Genomic DNA, 20,569 nt, shown 5'->3' on the forward strand with positions numbered 1-20,569 from the left:
AAGAGTATGAATAAAGGAATGAGCTCTTAAGAAACAAATAAATGGAGCCTGCTGTAAAGGGAAAAAAGTTGTTTAATGAGAAGGACACTTAAGTAGTATAAGCCTTTCCTGGAATGAGCAAAAGTCATACAGACTTAGGGCAGGTCTACACTGGAAGCGCTACACCGATGCAGCTGCGCTGCTGTAGTGCATCTGGTGAAGACGCTCTATGCTGATGGGAGAGCGGTCTCCTGTCAGCATAATTACTCCACTGCAATGAGAGATAGAAACCTTCTTTTTCACATCCCTGAGCGATGTAAGTGAGATCAACTTAAGCGGTAGTGTAGACCTGCTGCCCTTATATTTGTCTAAAAAGAACATTGTGTAAAGTACTATAAAACTCTGAAGAAGAACAAACACATTTGGGTTGATCCAAAGTGCTAAGAAATGTGTTCTTTTCTGTTGTTCTGTATAATTATTAACTGCCATGTGGCCATCATAAAAATGTTTTTTCTTGATTTTTATTTTTAAAGTTGAAATTAAAATGTATAATAAATTAATCTTTGTCCAGCCTGCCAATGTGATTCCATAGGGATCCTTTCTCAAATTCAATCTGTGCACTGAGAGCTTCTTAAAAGAATTAAGGGCCTCTGATCCTGCAGTTGTTGTGTGCACATAACTGAGGTCAATTGTTTTGAAATCTTAGAAATTGCAGAATTTGGCCCCACAGTTCAGAAGCATTGCAAGAAAGCTAACATCTTGACATGAAATGCAGAAAACCCACTTTATAGATTCCATGCATCCTTTATACATACTGTACCATGTAGGCAAGATATTATTTCACGGCCTGTTTTAGGCCTCAGTCCTGCAAAAACATACATACATGCTTAACATTACACACCATGAGTAATTCCACTGAAGTCAAATCTTTGCAGGATTAGGCTCTTATTTTGCTCCTACTCTGCAGTTATCTTTTATTAAAGTGCCCACACGCCTGAGGAACTGGATACCAATGCAATAAAATGTATTAATTACTTATTTTTAAATTATGATAACACAAAAACCTAGTTTTTTCTATCAAAATAAGCGAGTAAACTAAGGCCCCAATCCAGTGAGCACTAGTGCATCAGCTGAGCTCTGCTCATATAAATAGTGGGATTACTCATGTGAGTAAATGTAACCATGTGTGCAAGCGTTTGCCATAGTTGTTAGGGCCCAGTTTTATAATCTCCAGATTCAAAATCTGATCTAAACTTTAATGCTGGGGGCCAGAGAAGTGTCTAGATAGATTGGTAAGGGAGGGATGCACTGGCTGCACATCTAGGGAAATACCTTTAACAAACCTCTTGCTGTCAATGACAGCTTAAGCTGGGAAAGGACTCACTAAAAACTGAGTTAGGATGTCAGGATTTGGCTCATAAAAATAAACAGCATTAACAGTCCACTTCACATTGATATAACTTTGAGAACTGCATAATTAAACACATTATTCAAAAAGTCTTACAATAACAGTCCAAGGATTATATATTTTCTGTTTGAAAGCAATACAGCCAGGGGAAATTCACATCTGGGCTACATTATAAACTTCACAAATCACATTAGTAACAAAAGATGGCCAGTAATAGCCTGCCTGAGCTACCAAATAGACATGCACCATATATGTGCTGACCATTCAATTCAGAGCTTATTTAGTTTTCCAACATTGCCAGCCAGTGCTCTTTGTAGCTGACTTTTCTGCTGCTACTAGAAGCTGTAGCTTTCTCATTTCATCCTCTTTCTTGTTTTCTAGGGCATCACCCCTCCCCCTTTTTAGAAGTGATGTGAAGGCTGGGGGCAGAGGGATGAACAGTTGTGTGGGTGGGGAGACACAGAATTCATTAATTAGTATCTTGTGGGTTAGGGAGAAGCTGGACGCTCTTCACAGAGAGCCCTAGCTGCTGGGGCTGGATTCCCAGAATCACCTCGCTCTATACATTTGGGAGAGTTGACAACACTAACTTCCTCTGTCTCTCTCTGGAGAGAGGCAAAGGAAGTTCAATCAAAAGACAGGCCACAAAGTGCAATATCATCTCCCTGTCACCATACACTTTACTGAAGTGAGGGCGCAGTTGTTGGTGAGCAGTGTTAAGAACATAAGAACGGCCATGCTGGGTCAGGCCAAAGGTCCATCTAGCCCAGTATCCCGTCTTCCTTCCTTCACTGGCCAATATGTCCCAGTGTGGTTTTGTCATCATCACTGTTCTTCCAAGATCCTTTAACGTATATTTGACTTAATCTTTCTTTCTTATTGTAGTGAAGAAAATATGTAGCGGGTGTCTCTTGTTTGCAAGATCTTCGTCAAACCCTCTCTCCATAAAGAAGGCTGTGCTAATGGAGTTCTGGTTTCTAAAATGGCTTCTAAAAGTATAAAGTCTACTGCAGTAGGCTGCAATGCCTATTTCAAGTCCCTGTGGCTTACGAGATAAGAATGGGTTTGTTTGTTATGTGTGATTTATGATTTCCTTAACTATTCATTTTCTTGCTTTTTAAGTCCTTGGGTTTTATAAATGGTGTGTTAAGTAACAACACTTGTTGCTTAGTAATCTTGACTGGCTTTTGGAATGAAGTTCCTTTATTACATTGAAAAACATATTGCTAGAGGTAAATGGGTATTTTACTAACTCAGTTTTTTTATGTAGTTAAATAAATATCAATTCTTGCTTTCAAAATTGGCTGAATGCAGTGTAAGACATATCTGAGAATTTAGTGAGGTGTTCAGAGTGCTTGAGGGGCTGGCATGAACCCTGCTATGTGTGGGGTCTGGTTCCAAATGGCTGTGCATCACAGCAAGAAGAGTTGCAGAGTGCCCGGCCCAGAGTGCCCTGTATGGGAAGCTCAGCTCCTTAAAGGCACAGTCCCCAGTACCACCAAACTGTCAGTCTCAAACATACTATAGATCGAGTTGAGTACCAAATATTTATTTAGGTTGAAGCAAATATGGCAGTGAAATATGGCATCTTTCTATTGATCGATCCACAACATCTGTAGCTGAATCAAAAGCACTGTATTTTCAAAGCCATTGTTTGTTGTTCCTTGTACAGCTGAGGAAAGTGTCCCAGTCAGTAATTTCTGGATCCTCTGATAGCCCAATAAGCAGGCTTTGGCTAACTATCAATAACTTGCTTGTTGATTGATATATTTAAGCCGTACTCTGACTGATCTTCTCTTACTATATGTCTTTTATCTGGGGGCTTCTGACTAGTTCAGGATTTGTCAGCAACCTTTGGAAAAATACCTTGCCTCTGCTCAGAAGCTGGAGATGTTGCTGTAGAAAGCAATACAGTCGCCTACCCAAATGTACAAGGTTTTTCTGGCTCTGCCTCTGGCCTGCTGGGTGACTTTGGGCAAGTCTTTTGCCTCTCTCTGCCTCAGTTTCCCCATCTGTAAAATGAGGATAATGATACTGACCTGCTTTGAGATCTACTGATGGAAAAACACTATATAAGAGCTGTCATTATTACTTGTGTGTATGTCTTATGAAACAAGCTTTAATTACATTGTTACATAATATTATTTCCATGGGACCCCGCCTCATTCAGTGCACGGGATGGTCCTGCTCTGGGGATGTGTAGTGAAGCAGGAGGCTGTTCTCTGTAGGATCCACTGTTTGTTGCAGAAATTGGAAGGTGTGGAGTGAATGAGTAAGGGGACTGCAGGAAGAGAAAAGATGGGAACATGCAGGGCTTAAATTCATTAAGAGCTGTCCGGAGCAGAGCTCTGGTAAATATTTTCAGCCCCTTGGAGTTTTCATATCCTGTTGGGGGGGCTCTGGGAAATACTCTATGAGAATTTAAGACCTGGTAACATGAAAAGATAGGGAACTTGAATATTTAGACCAGTGGTTTCCAAACTGTGGGTTGCTACTAGGATTGCCAACCCTCCTGCTTTTGCTGGGAGTCTCCCGGAACTGGGCTCTATCTCCTGGAGGCTACTGAAGCCAAACTGGGAGATTTTAGCCCGCTAAAAGCCTGGAGGCTAAGGCAGCATGTTCCTGCGGGGGTGGTGCCTGCAGGTGAGGTCAGTGCAAGGAGCCCTCTGTCCCCCCAGGGGCCACAGGGACGTGCTGGCCGCTTCCAGGAGTGGCACGTGGAGCGGGGAGTGCATGGAGCCCCCTGACCCCACTTACCTCGGGCGGCTCCCAGTCGGCAGTGGAGTGGGGCTAAGGCAGGCAGGGCCGGATTAACCTTTTGTGGGTCTGGCGCCAAACATATTTGTGGGCCCCCATGGAGGCAATGGAGCATGGCGCGGGGAGGTCAGTCTCTGGAGCAAGGGGCCAGCCAGAGGCCCTGCTCCACCCAATGCGAGGGCACTATTTACAAACCAGCAGTTGCCATATGCACAGTGGCCTGCCCGGTCTTGTGCTGCCAGCATGCCCATTCCCCTTGGGGGTGGGCCCATGCCACGCCACACAGCCCTCCTGCCCAATACCCCCCCCCAACTCCCTATGGCCAGAGCCCCCCCAAGACACACTATCACAGCGCCCCCCCAGGCCCACCCACAAATGCATAGCACCCTGCTCAACACACCCCTGCCCACAGCCCCACCACAACTGCCCAGCACCTCCGGAGAAACTCCACTCCCTAGTGCCCCAACACACATACCTTGACATACAGGCTTCTGCACCAGTCTCAGGTGGCTCAGCTCCGGGGAGACAGGCAGGGCCCCACAGGTGGTAGGAAGCAGAGACTGCCCAGAACTGGAGGTGCACCGGGGTCCAGCCAGGGGGCAGAGAGGAGCAGGGGGGTGGGGTCATGGAGCAGAGAGGAACCCTCAGCCAGCTGGTGGGCAGGCCGCGAGGAGCAAGTGGTGGGAGGGGGGAGCAACTGGAGCCATTGTAAACCTGGCACTGAGGCAGGCTCTGCCCCTGCAGCTCCCATTAACCACAGTTCCTGGCCAATGGGAGCTGTGGAGTCGGCGCTTGGGGTGCGGCCAGTGCGCGGAGACCCCCTGCTTCCCACACAGGGAGTGGCATGGGGCCAAGGCAGGCAGGGAGCCTGCCTTAGTCCTGCTGTGCCGCTGACTGGGAGGCAACCGAGGTAAGCACTGCCCGCCTAGAGTCTGCACCCCTCACCCCCTCCTGTACCCTAACCCCCCTGCCCCAGCCCTGAGCCCCCTCCCAGAGCCTGCACCCCCCTCCTGTACCACAACCTGCTGCCCCCCGCCCCAGCCCAGAGCCCCCTCCTGTACCCCTCCCAGATCTTGCACCCCTCACCCCCTCCCATACCCCAATCCCCTGCCCCAGCCCTGAGTCCCCTCCTGGAGCCTGCACCCCACATCCCCTCCTTCACCCCAACCCCCTCCCCAGCCCTGAGCCCCCTCCAAACTCCCTCCCAGAGCTTGCACCCTGCACCCCCTCCTGCACCCCAACCTCCTGCCCCAGGCTTAGCCTGGAGCTCCCTCCCACACTCTGAACCCCTTGGCCCCAGCCCAGAGCCCACACCCCCTCCTGCACTCCAATCCCCTGCCCCAGCCTGGTGAAAGTGAGTGAGGGTGGGGGACAGCAAGCGACGGAGGGAGGTGGGATGGAGTGAGTGGGGCAGGGCCTCGGGGAAGGGGAAGGGAAGAGTGTTTGGGTTTGTGTGATTAGACAATTGGCAACCCTAGTTGCTATCCAAAGTGGAGATCGCTCCATCTGCAGATGGGGTCGCAAGAATCCTGAGCGTGAGGAGGATGCCATTGTACAAAATGGCATCCTTCACACAGTGTGACCTCAAATGCACTGTATGTGTATGCTCTACAAAATGGGGCCTTCCATGCGGCATGACCTCACACGTGCTGTACGTGTGTGAGGTCATGCTGTGCAGAGGATGCCATTTTGTAAAGCAAAATGGTGTCCTCCATGCAGCGTGACCTTGTATGTATGGTGCATGTGAAGCCACACTGCATAGAGAATACTGTTTTAAAATTGCGTCCTCCATGCTATCTGGGGTGTGGGAAACAATACATCTGAAAATAGAGTCATGCAAGGAAAATGTCTGGGAACCTCTGATTTAGAGCCTTGTTAAATTTGAATGAAAATGGATGGAAACATGTATTGTGTAAATGAGAGTAACGCCAGGGAAGTCAGTGGCGCTTTGCCAATGTATAGCATCTGAGGATCTGGCCCCAAATATTTACTGTATATTTTTGCTTTCACCTTTGTTGTATTTGCATGGCAATAAATAGTTTTAATGATTTTTTTAAAAAATCTGAATATGTTAGACTTTGTGGTAGTCAAAGTTTTTCAGTCTACTTTGAGACTTGCAATTTTCCTTTGTCCAAACTGAATTTTGTGAGTCTCATTCTGCTTTCACTAGCAGAAATGACTTGCACCAGTGTTGAAACTGATGGAGTTCTACCAGTGTAAAACTAGGGTTAGATCAGAGTCTGGCTCTGCGGTGGTGAACTCTCCCATTTTATTTTGGATGGGTCTTTCTTGTGCAAATTCAGACCATTTCAGTAAATAAAATGAGAAATATGGAGTAGAATGGGCTTAAAGAAAGCTGCCCGTTTTGAACATCAGCAGCTGCATTTTTGGAGTTCTGATCCATTTCATGGTGTACACTCGCTGGAAGAGACAGTGTATGATTATTTACACTGGTTCCTGTGAAAAAGCATTTATTTACAATAGCCTAATTTTATAAACCCTGAATGCACTTCAGTTGCAGTAATTGGCCTGATCCAGTAACAGATCATCATGCAATGTAACAAATATTCTTTGAAGATGTCCTTAATTTAGAATTAGCAGTGCCAGAGTCCAGGAAAAATAGAATCAACCTCATATTATATCCAAATATACTATATTTCACCCTCTTCTGGGTTGTTTTGGAGATGAGGGGGCACTCACAGGCTCATCCAGTATCTGTATACATTTTTTGCTTCCTGTCCTGTTATAGCATCTTCTGACAAGTTGGCTCTGTAACCTTTGATCCCCCTTCACCTTTCCATTATAGAGATTTACCTTTATAGACTTTCTAAAATGTTTCATCAGTAAAAGAGATTTTAACCCCTTCTCTACTGGAGTCAGATGGGCATTTCTATGCCATTGAGAGTGGTGTCCCAGGTACAGACACATCAAGTGATATCCCTTGTGCTGGGTACATAATCAGTTTGAAATGTCAATGGGACACTGGTGCTTTGAACTGATGTGCCCAGGAGAAGGGGAAGCATTTGACAGACCTTTACCGTTATGGACTGCAGTTAGGCACTTCTGGCAGCTTGCAGGCAGTTTGGATTGGGGCAGGTGAGAGAAGTTTTCTGTTCTCACACTGCCTGTGGCCATGACCAGTAGATGTATGAAACCTGTTGTCCATTCGATGATTTGCTGTTAAGTCTTAATAGGGTCCTGGAAAGCATCTGTTCCCTCAAGTGAGCCTAATAGGAGAATGTTGGTCGGGGGTTCTGGGGGTGGTGTTAGATGCATGCCCAATGTGGATTTAAGAAAGCAGGTAGGAACAAAGAGGAGTCTTAGGGCTGGGGGAGACAAGAAGCAGTTAGTGGTTTCAAGAAGCAAGCATATAGAACAAATGGCAGAGTTCTGAGGGAAAGGAAAGCCTCAAGCAAAAGGCTGTAAAGGGAGATTTGCACAAACTAGTACTGGTGTTTTTAAGGGCACTTAAGTATTTATCAAACCTGTTAACTGTAGGACAAAGTAGCAGCCAAAATGGTTTATAATAACCAGAAATTTGCGATTAGAGAGGGAATCCTCAGGCCAAAGGGCCGGGTGAGTTCATACACAGCAGCAGTGTGTAGGAAAATGGTAAGTAACTATGGAGCCTTGAGGAAAGCCTGAGAGATTGCAGAGGGGAAGGGATCTTGCTGTAAGGGTTATGACTTTTCCAGATCAGGCACACCTCAACTATGGGATCCGGAATAAATACAGGTCAGACACTAGTCAGGCAAATACAGAGGCCTGAGGTTTAGAGGTGTGATCCCCTTTTTAGGTACACGTAGCTTGGCTTGAGCTAGCACACTAAAAACAACGGATCGCTTGGGCTAGCTGCCAAGTACATAACCTGGGAGTCCGCATGGGCATGTTCGTGGGCAGCTAGTCCAAGTCACTGCATGTGCCTCCCCAGCTGTACTACTATTTTTAGCGTGCTAGCTCAAGCAGAGATAGCATGGATACCTCTAAGAGCTGGGAATCACACCTGCCAGCTCAAATGTACCCTGTATGAAAGGTACTATTAGGTCTGCAGGAAACTGCTTGATAGTGTTGGTAGTGGGTGGGGTGTGTACTACTGCAGCTTCCCTGTCTCTGGTTCAACCTTATCCAATCCAAGTCCATTCAGAATGCTGTTGCTGGTATTGGCTTGTTGTTCTGACCCCATCATCCACTTTGCATCATGCCATTGGATCTCCCTTCTCCGACACATTCTTGTATTTACCTTTTAGGCCCTCTGTAGTCTAGTCCCATCCAAGCTGTCATTTCTATCATCTTACAGACATACGAAACCCATCTTAGCTCTGCCAATGTGCCTGCCTCAATTACTACTTATCTACTTCTCCCACAAGTACTTTCATGCCTTCTCCCATGATGGCCCTTAAGAGTAGGAAACTCTGTCACAATCTGTAAAGCCATCACCTTATCCTCCTTTAAATCATTCCTTGAGACTTGCCTCTGCCATGCAGCCTACTAAATGCTGCCATTTGAAACTGGCTAGGCTTGTGGCAAGATGGGATTCCATCTCTTTATGCAAAGCGTGCTTTTAAAAATGTTTCCTCCTCCCTTTCTTCCTTTGTCTGTTCCATCCTCTTGTTGCATCTTGGGTCATGAGGAACAGAGCCTGTGTTTTTTACCATGTTTGCACAATCCCTAGTAGAGTGAGGCCTTGCTCCTTGATTGGGACACGTAGGTGTCACTGTCATACAGATAATTAATAATGGTAGTATTGTGCAAAATAGTGAAGAACTGGCACCAGCTGAGTAATAGCTGAACTCTGTAGGATTCTTTATTTAAAGAATGAATTAATGTATTCATTAATTAATTTATAATCATTATTAAATTATTATTATTAAATACATTATTATTTCTTTCTTTAATTTAATTTATTAAACTTTTAGAGATCTGTTGGGCCCATTCCCAACTTTACACACTTGTCAAGATTTTCAGATGAACTCAGCTCCTTTGTAGGTGCCAGAAGATGTGACTAGAGCACAACATTTTGGGAGCTGAGATTTTTTTAAATTTTTTTTTTAAATCTGTCCATAAGTGTCACAATGAGAGCTGGTGGGTTCTGAGCACTTCTGAAAAACTGCCCCTTATTTAGCTGCCTAAATGGGAGCTGATCTTGTGAAAATTGAGCCTCATGTGGAGGAAGAGAGCTTGAGTGTAGCAGAAGGGAATGTGCGAGCTAGATGACGTTTTAGATTATATAAATACTTTGTAGGTAAAGGTTTTTTGAGCAATGATCATGTAAGCCTTGAAAACAATTCCTCTCTCATGCCATGATAGATCCTAGTTTCTCTGTATAATTTTCCCCATATATATATATGTCCCCAGATTATAAACAGTCTCTCGTGTGGTTTTAGTGTGAAAAGAAAACTGCTTCCCCAGCTACTGAGCACTCTGCTTTGTTATCTCTCTCGCTAGACTCATTTTCACCCATCCCTTCCTGTAATGCTTTCAGACCCCAAACTGCCCCCCACACCCTAGTTCTTTGTCTGTGGGAGGAGGCAGAGTGTGGATTTAGTGATAACTGTGAAGATGAATGTGTTGGATAGCTTTGGTTGCTAATTTATTATTTTAAGTACATATTGTGCTTTGAAGGCTCCTATAGGATTTAGTCTCCAGCTAAAAGACAAAGATCTAAGGGATGCCTGTATAATTTTCCTCATCCTGTAACAGTACAGTATGTCGTTTTGGCCTAAGTAGATGCATATGTCATAAACCTCACAGAATTTAACTGAATACAAAACATTCCCATTTATACAAATACTTGCATATTTAAGTGAACTTCAGGAAACTAATACACTGAATCTCTCAAGAATCTGAAAGTCGCCTGCTGTTTCCTCAGACTCTGTTCCAAAGGAATTAACTTCCTTTGTCGTAGAGAATTTTTCCATTGCAAGTCACCATTTTATTTTAAACCTAAACAGAATTGAAAGGGGATTTCAGTTTCCAGGGCCGTCAATCTGATGCCTTTCACAAAACACTAAATTACTTTATGGCAAAGGACTAGCTATGTTTTGTCTCAAATTATTGTATTTTCCCATTAATCCAATTAGGTTTTCACATTTAATCAGCTACGTTCTTTTAAATCCAGGAACACAAATTACTGAATATAAGCTTTCAACTCCACTAATGTATTAACATGCAGAACTATATGTTTTCTTGAGACCAGATTCTACCAGCCTTACTCAGGCTGAGAAGTACCTCACTCTGTAAGTAGTTTATGGGAGTACTTGTAGAGGAAGATGCAGGTCCAGCACCGAATTTAAATGCGTGATTTATTTCAGTGTAGTCAATGGGACTACTTGAAGCTGAATGTTATGGATGTGCATACATGCTTTGCTGGATCAAGACTTTAAGTACTACTACTGATAAATAAGGGTGTCCGAATCTAGTCCTAAATTGGGGCCTGATCCTGTAGCCACTTATTGTTAGTTGTTGTGCCTATTACTCTAAGTATTCCCATTTAAGTTAATGGAACTACTTAGGGTTGCAAGAACTGGAAGGATTAGTCCCTTAAGGTCCCAAACTTGCCAATACTTCCGCATGTGCTTTGCTTTAAGCACATGGGGGCCCTATAACGGAACTAGTTAGGAGTTGGAAATTAAGCATATATGCAAACATTGGCCAAATTGGTCTTTTAATTTGTAGCTACTGGGGAAGCTTGTTAATATATCCATTGTACTGTAATTTCAGATAACTTTTTAAAAACAAAAAGAAAAGGAGTACTTGTGGCATCTTAGAGACTAACAAATTTATTTGAGCATAAGCTTTCGTGAGCTACAGCTCACTTCATCGGATGCATTCCTACGAGTTTTTTCATGAAGTTGATAGATTTCCACTCCATACGGCTAAATTCAGTGCCTTGAATAATGACAGGTTTCAGAGTAGCAGCCGTGTTAGTCTGTATTCGCAAAAAGAAAACGAGGACTTGTGGCACCTTAGAGACTAACACATTTATTTGAGCATAAACTTTGCATCCGATGAAGTGAGCTGTAGCTCACGAAAGCTTATGCTCAAATAAATTTGTTAGTCTCTAAGGTGCCACAAGTCCTCCTTTTCTTTTTGTGAATACAGACTAACACGGCTGCGACTCTGATACCTTTTTAAAAACAGCAATCATGTCTACTGCAATCCACAAATATTTACTGGAATCAGGGCAGCATATATTAATAGAAATCAACATGCTTGCCTGATCTAGTACTGTATATTTTTCTGCAGCCAACATATATTTAACTCCCAACCTGCCTTCCCCCCGAATATTGTATGTTTCAACTCAGGTTAGGACATATGTATGTAAGGTTTATCCTTAATGTGCAAAATTCCCTTACTCCATCTCTCATGAACTGTACTTTCTCTTCCCACTTACACAGATGTGGTTTCTGACAATCACCCTATATATACTTATGCACTCCAATCACCTCACCATGTATCTTTTTCTAGCTAATATTTTCCAGTTACTGAGTCACTGTCTGGCAAAACAACCTGACATACACTGATTTTTCTGCTATAGTCACCATCTCATGGACCTCTGTTAAGTTTCCTTAAAGTTCATAGCCTTCCAGAACCAATATTTTTTATGTTCACTGTTATTTATTTTCACTATCCCTTTTTTTTTTTTTGGCGATGAATATATGTGCATGGCCACCAGTACTTTGTCCCTGATTCCCCATGGACTTGATGCTTGTGTAAATTGGCCAATTTAGACCAGCTAAGTATCTGTGCCTTTATACAGCTAAGAAATCTACTGAGTTTCCCAGAAGTGTGAGGAAGAGCTGGAAATTGAACCTAGATTTCCAGAATCATAATTGAGTGTCTTAACCACAAGCCCATTCTCCTTCTCTACCTTGTAAATGGTTGCTAAAAAGTGTTTTTCCCATGTCAGAGCATTTTGGGGCTAATATTCTTTTGAAAGGGGTTCAAGCCAATCTGGTTGTGCTTCTTTCTTAGCAATAATATGAAATGTTCTTTTAAGAAACACCCCCCCCGCAGCTTTCAACTTGGAGGGTGGGGGTTTCATCCCCAAGGTAATAACACAGTAGTCTCTGGAGTTACATCACAGATGAACTTAGCCTATTGCCTTTGTAGTCTTTGCGTTGCTGCCAAACGAATGGTGTTGGTGTGATGACTGTGGCACATGTTTAAAGGGTGCCTGTCATGAGTTGTAATAAGATACTAGCTTAAATGGAGGCTGCTAATGCCTGTTGAGATCTTTGTATACCAGTTCCATTGTTGCTGCATGAAAATGGCAGTGAATGTGTTTTTCTTTATCACTGTGTGGTCCAAGGCAGATTCTATCAAGAGATATTGCAGGTGATCCAACAGCTGGGGAGCTTGCAGACAACCTGGGGCTCTACTGTTGCTTAGTTCTTACTATTATCTGATTTGTATTCACAGACTGGAAGCAAACCGTGTTGCTTATGTTTCCATCTTTTCTTATGTGGGTTTCTGTAGCCCAGTCATGACATGCCAGGCATATACTGTTCATTTGGGCTGTGGTATATGTTTTGTTTATAGCATGTGTCTGTGATTATGCTGAGCTAGGAAATACAAGAGGAGGGCTACACTTGCAGATGTAGAGCGCTTTGAGTTAAACCCGCCTTCGTAGAATGCAGTAGGGAAAACGCTGCAGTCTGTCCACACTGACAGCTGCAAGCGCACTGGCGTGGCCACATTTGTGGCACTTGCAGCGGCATTGGGAGCGGTGCATTATGGGCAGCTATCCCACAGAGCACCTCTTCCCATTCTGGCGCTGTGGCTTCTGGGAAGAGGGTGAGGAGTGCGGGGCATTCTGGGTCCTGTCCCAACGCCCCATGATGCATCGGTTCACATCCCAAAAAGCCCTGTGCTTCCGTCCACTTTTGGCGCCATCTTTCAACGTTTTTTGTACTGCATGCGCTGTCTTCCCTTTTGGTCTGCGGGAATGGAGCCCAAACTTCTGAGGAGTGTGCTGACGAGTCTCGCCAGCACGTCACGTTTGGCAGTCGAGTTACTCCTTAAGATCCAAACTGACGGTGAGGACTCCAATGACGATATTGATGCGAGTAACACATATGACACGAGATTGCTTGCGGCATTCATGGACACGCTCACCACCGTGGAACGCCGCTTTTGGGCTCGGGAAACAAGCACCGAATGGTGGGATCACATCGTCATGCACGTCTGGGATGACGATCAGTGGCTGCAGAACTTTTGGATGAGAAAAGCCACTTTCATGGGACTGTGTGATGAGCTCGCCCCCACCCTGCGGCTCAAGGACATGAGATTGAGAGCTATCCTGCCAGTGGAGAAGCGGGTGGCTATTGCAATCTGGAGGCTGGCAACTACAGACAGCTACCGATCAGTCACTAACCAGTTTGGAGTGGGGAAGTCGACTGTTGGAATCATGTTGATGTAAGTTTGCAGGGCCATTAATCGCATCCTGCTCAGAAGAACTGTGACTCTGGGTAACGTGCATGACATTGTGGCTGGCTTTGCACAAATGGGTTTCCCTAGTTGCAGAGGGGCGATAGATGGCACACATATTCCAATTCTGGCACCAGCCCACGTAGCCTCCAAGTATGTTAATTGGAAGGGGTATTTCTCTATGGTTCTGCAGGAGCTTGTGTATCACCATGAGCATTTCATTGACATTAACGCAGGCTGGCCCGGAAGGGGCATGACGCACGCATCTTTCGGAATACTGGCCTGTTCAGGAAGCTGCAAGCTGGGACTTTTTTCCCCAGACCAGAAGATCACCATAGGGGAAGTCAAAATGCCCATTGTGATCCGTGGAGACACCGCTTACCCTTTAATGCCGTGGCTCATGAAACCCTACACAGGGAGCCTTGACAGCAGCAAGGAGCGGTTCAACAACAGGCTGAGCCAATGCAGAATGACAATGGAGTGTGCTTTTGGCCATTTAAACGGCCGCTGGCGCTCTCTGTATGGGAAGCTGGACCTAGCCGATAACAGCATCCCAGCGGTTATATCCGCGTGCTGTACCCTCCATAACATTTGTGAAGGGAAGGGTGATCGATTCATTCAGGCATGGAACTCGTAGGGTCAATACCTGGAGGCTGAATTTGAACAGCCAGAGACCAGGGCTATTAGAGGGGCCCAGCGCGGGGCTGCAAGGATTAGGGATGCCTTGAGGGAGCAATCTGAGGCTGAAAGCCACCGGTAATGTTTGGTGCCCTGCATGGGAGTGAAGTGCAGTGGTTCCAATGTTAGTAGGAATCTGTGTTTGCTATGCTGACTTGCAGTGCCGGTTGCTTTCCTGGGCTAAGGTATCTTTTACTTTATGTAATAAATAATAAAGAATGTTTTCAAAGCCAAAAAATCCATTTATTGAAAAGAAAATTCATTTATTGAAAAGAAACAACCACTTGGGAAACAGAAAGGGCAAGGGGGTGGGGTGGGGAATGGTACAATCACAGATTTGCGGATGTCCTGTTATCATACTCAGCCTTCCTGTCCGGAGTGCTGTGCAATGAGTGCTGCACTTCAGGATGGCTACACTGCATGGTGATGGGGGTTGAGCGCAGTGAGTAAGGGTCGTCGTTTTCAGGGCTAGGTGGTGAAGCCAGAGGTGTTGGAGGCAGCTGGTGGTGATAAGAACCCGGATGTTGGGGGAAGTGGGTTGGAGGTGACATGGGGGCACAAGGGAAAGACTTTTGGGACAAGGGCTGCAGGGGGAGGGGAGGGCGTGGTAGTGCTCCGCCTGCATGGCTACGAGTGCCTGGATCGAGTCTGTTTGGTGCTCCATGATGCTTACCAGCTGATCCGTGCTTTGCTGCCGGAGCTCTGTGCTTTTGTGCCGGTGCTCCTCATTCTGCTGGCAGATCCTCCTGCGCTTTTAGATTCTCATTAAGGGACTGCTGCATTACTTCATGCAATATGTCTTCTTTGCTTCTATGTGGCCTCTTCCTAATTCTTTGGAGTCTTTCGGCCGGTGATAACACGGACGGCTGAGATCTCAAGGTTGCATCTGTAAAGGCAAAATGCAACACTTAACAGAAGCAGCATTGTTCACACCAGACAGAGTAATGATTCCCCCGTACTTAAGGGCAAGCACAGTCCACACAATAGCATAATATGGCCATCCTAAAGTGAGCGCGCACAACCCACGGGAGCCCCAAAATGGTGAGTAAGCACAGGGTTAAGGGGGACTGATTGTCTCACAGCCGTACTGTCCTCTGGGTTTCTGTGCCTTGGGGAGAGCCAATAACAGCAGGGGGGCCCTACTGTCCTCACATTTTCCACAGGAGTTCGTCCTGGAATATATCTCGCTGCTGAGGGTGACCTGGGAAGCAAGGGAGGGTCTTCTACTGCAATACGGCTTCCGCCCTGGCCCATATGCAGCTTGCCTGTGTTCAGCAATAGTCCCCCCACCCCTCACGGCACAGTGGCACAGACATGTTAGCCTGACTGGGACAAGGACCACAGTGGCTCTCCCGAGAAACCTTCTGAAGCGCATCGCCCACGTTCTGGATGAGACCTTTGAAGAGATTACTGAGGCTGATTACTGCGATGTGAGAGAGCACATCAATGCCCTATTCCACATCTAGGCATGCATGCAGCCCTAACTCTCCTCACCCCAAGAGCCCGCACCAAATAACTTCCTTCCCAAAATAAAAGCCGCTTACCGGGAACCTCCTCTGGTGTTTGTCCTTCCCCAAGCACCGGCTGCCATGACATGCTACCTTCCTCCTGGCTTGAGAACAGCTCCTGGCTGCATGCATCTAGGGATTCCAGGGTGTCTTCCTCCTCCTCAGCACCCTCGCTCCTGCTTTCCTCTTCCTCCTCCTCCTGCCTTGTTGAACTGGGCTCTGAAGTGTCCATGGTGGTCCTCGGAGTGGAGGTGGGGTCTCCCCCAAGTATTGCGTCCAGTTCTTTGTAGAAATGGCAGGTTGCGGGGGCACCACCGGTGGTTTGCCTCGCAGGCTTTGTGGTAGGCATTCTGCAGCCTCTTCACTTTAACCCTGCACTGCAGAGCGTCCCAGTCATGACCCCTTTCCATCACGTCCCTTGATATTGTAATTCCTACGGCTGGAGCGCAGCTGGGACTGGACAGCTTCTTCCCTCCAACCACTGATGGGGATCGCCTGGCGCATCGAGGCATGGTCACCTGGAAAGAGTCACTGAGAGCACTCCGTGCCTGGCTGAGCAAACAGGAAGGAGATTTTCAAAACTCCCAGAGAATTAAAAGGGCGGGTCTGCTGGTTGGTCACCTGAGGGCAGGGCAGTAGAGTTCAAAGTGATGATCAGAGTGGCTAGAACAGGCATTGTGGGACACTTCTGGAGGCCGATCAGAGTGCACTAACAGACCAGGGCGTCCACACTGGCGCCGCGGAGTTCCGGTGGGGGCGCATCAAACGTTATTTCACTTGCCAAGGTGGAATACCGGGAGTGCTCTAGCTGCAGAGTCCGGGCGCTCTACGTGCAGTGGTAAGCTGGACCTGGTTCCCACCGGTTCGCTAGAACCGGTTGTTAAATTTAGAAGCCCTTTTAGAACCGGTTGTTCTGCGAGGGACAACCAGTTCTAAAAGGGCTTCTAAATTTAACTGGCGAAATGTGGCGCCTTAGGCGCCGACTCCATGGTGCTCTAGTACCCAAGGGGAAAATTTGGTGGGTGCAGAGCACCCACCGGCAGCTCCCTGCCCCGCCCCACCCACCCCTCTGCTTCTCCGCACCCCCCCCACAGCAGGTCCCTCTGGCTCTTAGGGGTGGGGTGGGCACCCACTACGGTGGCCCACAAGACCCTCCTGCCCGGTTCTGGGCAGTCAAGGGACAGGGGATGGGGGTAGATGGGGCAAGGGTCCGGGGGGGGGCGTCAAGGAACGCGGGGGGTTGGATGGGGCAGGAGTCCCAGGGGGCGGGGGTGGGCAACAACCCCCTCGTGGGGTGTGGAGGGAACCAGTTGTTAAGATTTTGGCAGCTCATCACTGTCTATGTGCCTTGCCAGTATGGACGTGTTGTGAGTTAGGGTGCCCGGGGCTGCTTTAATGCACTCTAACTCGCAAATGTAGCCATGCCCCTTACCAATTGGATGTATGACGAGCCCAAATGATCATAGGTTTTTCCCCCCATCAAAACCTATACTATCTTTCTTCACACCATCATCTCATTCAGAGATGAGTTTTGTATTCAAATGAACCTTAAAGATAACACCTTCCCTCCCCCCCGCCCCCCCGGTCTGTCTTCCTTTTAAAAGATTTAGTATTTATGAAAACTGCTAGATTGACACCACTGGAAAATGAAATCCTTTGTTTATCCAGGGAATGAGCATATTGTGGGCAAAAGTGATACACTCTCTCCCGCAATATGGTTTGACATTGAATGTGGGGGACAACTGAGGTACAAGAACCTATCTTAGCTACTTACATGGCCCTCGTTACCTGAGCTTCATGGGTGGTTGGGTGCTTCATGATTTTTAATGTATTTACTAGGACTGGCTGGAAAACAACAATTTTGTTTTGTAAAAATGTTGAGGTTTTGCAATCTGTTTTCATTCTGATGTGGAATGAAATGGGACCTTTAGAATGTTTTATTTTTGCTAAAAAGCATGAGAGACGCACGCACACAGAGACTGACACTCTCTGTCCCCCTCTTTAGCCTGGTGGCCAGGGCACTTCCTGGGATGTGGGAAACGCAAGTTTTAGTCCTTGCTCTGAATAAGGCAAAGCAAGGACTTAAACCTGACTCTCCCACACTGAGGTGAGTGCCTGTCTTAGCCACCAGGTTATTGGCTACTGTAAGGTGGGTCACCAAATTCCAGCCAGAACACGAGAAGCACTTTAATCAGAACCAGTAGCTTTCCACCAAATGACATTTTTTCGAGTGCCCAGCTCTAGCATTTATCCTCCCAACATGACTGTGAGGTAGTTAAGTACGATAGTCCCCATTTTACAGAAGCACAGAGATACTAAGTAGCCCAGACTACACAGGAAGTGGGTGGTAGAGTAGGAATTTGAACCTAGCTCTTCTCAGGCATGGGTTATTGCCTGGTCTACTGGACATCCTTCCTCCCGCTCTGCTGATAAATCAGTCCAAATGCCCAGTATCTTACTGAGTTTACCCTGCCAACAAAAGTGCCAATTGTGGTGATTTAAAAAAAAAATAGCACGAAGAAGGCAGCCCAGAGTGATTGGAAGCTGGCTGCCTGGGAGTTAGCTAATGTTTTTCAAAGCAGCGTTCTGAAGGTCACATCTGTCATGATGAGCTGTTCTTTAAGCATGTGAAGTTTTGTTTAAAATGTTGTTTTGGATTGCAATAGAGAATCTGTTTGTGTTCTTTTTTTTAAAGCTATTTCATGTGAACTGACCAATGAGTTTATCTTGTTGAATAAGCAAAATTTGAAGACGTAAAATAGGGAAAGTTGATATTTAAATATTTAATGTAATTACAAAACTATAAAAAAGTTAAAATTAAACAGGAAATTTAGAATAGCAAAAATATTTATTTGCCTTCCTGTCCCCCAAATTTCACATGTTGCTCATCATATTGGATTATTTACACTGCAAGCTCTTTAGGGCATGAAATTTTTCTCAGTAGGTGTTTCTACCGTGCCTAGCACAACAGGGCTCTGATCTCAGTTGTGGCATAATACAAATAATAGATGCTGTAATACAAACAATAAGGGTTTGTAAGATGGTTGGGGCAGAGATCATGTCTGTCTCTCTTCATATAGTACGTATCATGACACAGCCCTGATCTTCAGCTGAAATACTGGGTGCTATGATAATGATATAGAAATTAAATAATACATGTTGGAGTTTAATGATCGCCTGAGAAGATAGAAAAGATAGGTAACCATCACCCTTAGAAAAGAGCTTCTGTTTGGGGAGCTGACTGTAGCAAAGCAGTAACATTTCCTTGAAGAGCATGTCTCATTGTAGCTATGCTGAGCTAGGAAAGGCCCCCACAATTAACCCATCACAGATTGCAAAATAGGTTTAGTTAAGGAAACATTGGTGAACCAGCTTTGTACTTCAAAACTATTGCCAGTCTGTTAGTTATGATGCATCAAAACTCCAGGGGTCACACACATTCTGGTCAGTTGTCACATGTAGGCAGGTTGGAGAAGTACTGTTATTCCCTGAGGTCTAGATATTGTGGAGGGAGTCCCTCCTATCTCCTGAGCCACAGAATCTGTTGTCCCTGGCACTTGTGTTTGAGGGCTCCTTGTGCCAGCCCTATCAGAGCCTGTGCAAAGACCAGGGACAGTCTAGCCCCTAATGTACTGTATATTTCACCAAATCCCAAACCATAGAAAAACAAAATGAAAGATTAACATTACAACTTGAAAAGTGCTTAAAGAGTGACTCAGTGAGTTCTTTCCTGAGTACTTCAAGCCCAAGAGCTATGGAAAACATCCTATTTATAGCATTAATGCCTTTTTATTGAGTGCTGTATGTCGTTTAATTTAAAAAAGCCACCCACAAGTGATTAAGGAAAATAAGTGAAGAGAAAAGGCCCCGTTTATTTCAAGTATGATGAAAATGACTGTAAAATAAAGGCCTACATGAGCACTGGTGAATGCTGTCTTTCAAATGAGACCTAAAACCAAGGTCCCGAGTACTTGTGGCTATTAACTACCCCATGGCATTTTTGCAGAGCGTAGAGGTGTTTCAGCCTGGCATTCTGGCCAAATTCCAGTTTGGGTAATTACATTTCATGTTACCCAAATTCTCCCTGCCGTTACAGCTGGAATACGGCATTCTCTTTTGTTTTCTCTCCCAAGCTGTTGTATAGTGTTGCTGTGTACTGTTAAACAGCTGCTGAGTTCTACCTTGCAGGTGGTTGCATGTCAGTGGTGAAAGAGGTGATCCTTGTGTATAGTTTGCATACCATTTTATAAACTGCTTTTTGGATTCTTTGTGACAAGTGGTACTGTATAAATGGAGGACTATTACCATTTAAGTAACTTCTATCATTTACCTGGAGGGGAAAATACTACTCTTATACTCTGTCTAGTACACAGAACTGGAATTTAAGAGGTGTAGGAAGAAATAGCCTGTAATGTTGTAGGCGATCATTTAAAGTATATAAGTACTGTTCCTTTGAAAATTGACTACCTATATGAGTCCTGTAAATCAAGAGTATAATTAAGCAGGCACCTCTACTCCACTGCAACAACGAATATTAAATGAGGGATTACCAATTTTACTGCTTCTCCCATAATACTCTCAGTGTCTTTCATAGAATCATAGAATATCAGGGTTGGAAGGGACCTCAGGAGGTCATCTAGGCCAACCCCCTGCTCAAAGCAGGACCAATCCCCAACTAAATCATCCCAGCCAGGGCTTTGTCAAACCTGACCTTAAAAACTTCCAAGGAAGGAGATTCCACCACCTTTCTCCACCCTTCCTGTCCCTCATAGGTGGACTGCTCGTCCTGAGCTAGGCCACAAAACCACTA

The sequence above is a fragment of the Chelonia mydas genome, chromosome 2 (assembly GCF_015237465.2).
Source record: "Chelonia mydas isolate rCheMyd1 chromosome 2, rCheMyd1.pri.v2, whole genome shotgun sequence".
NCBI classification, from domain to species: Eukaryota; Metazoa; Chordata; order Testudines; family Cheloniidae; genus Chelonia; species Chelonia mydas.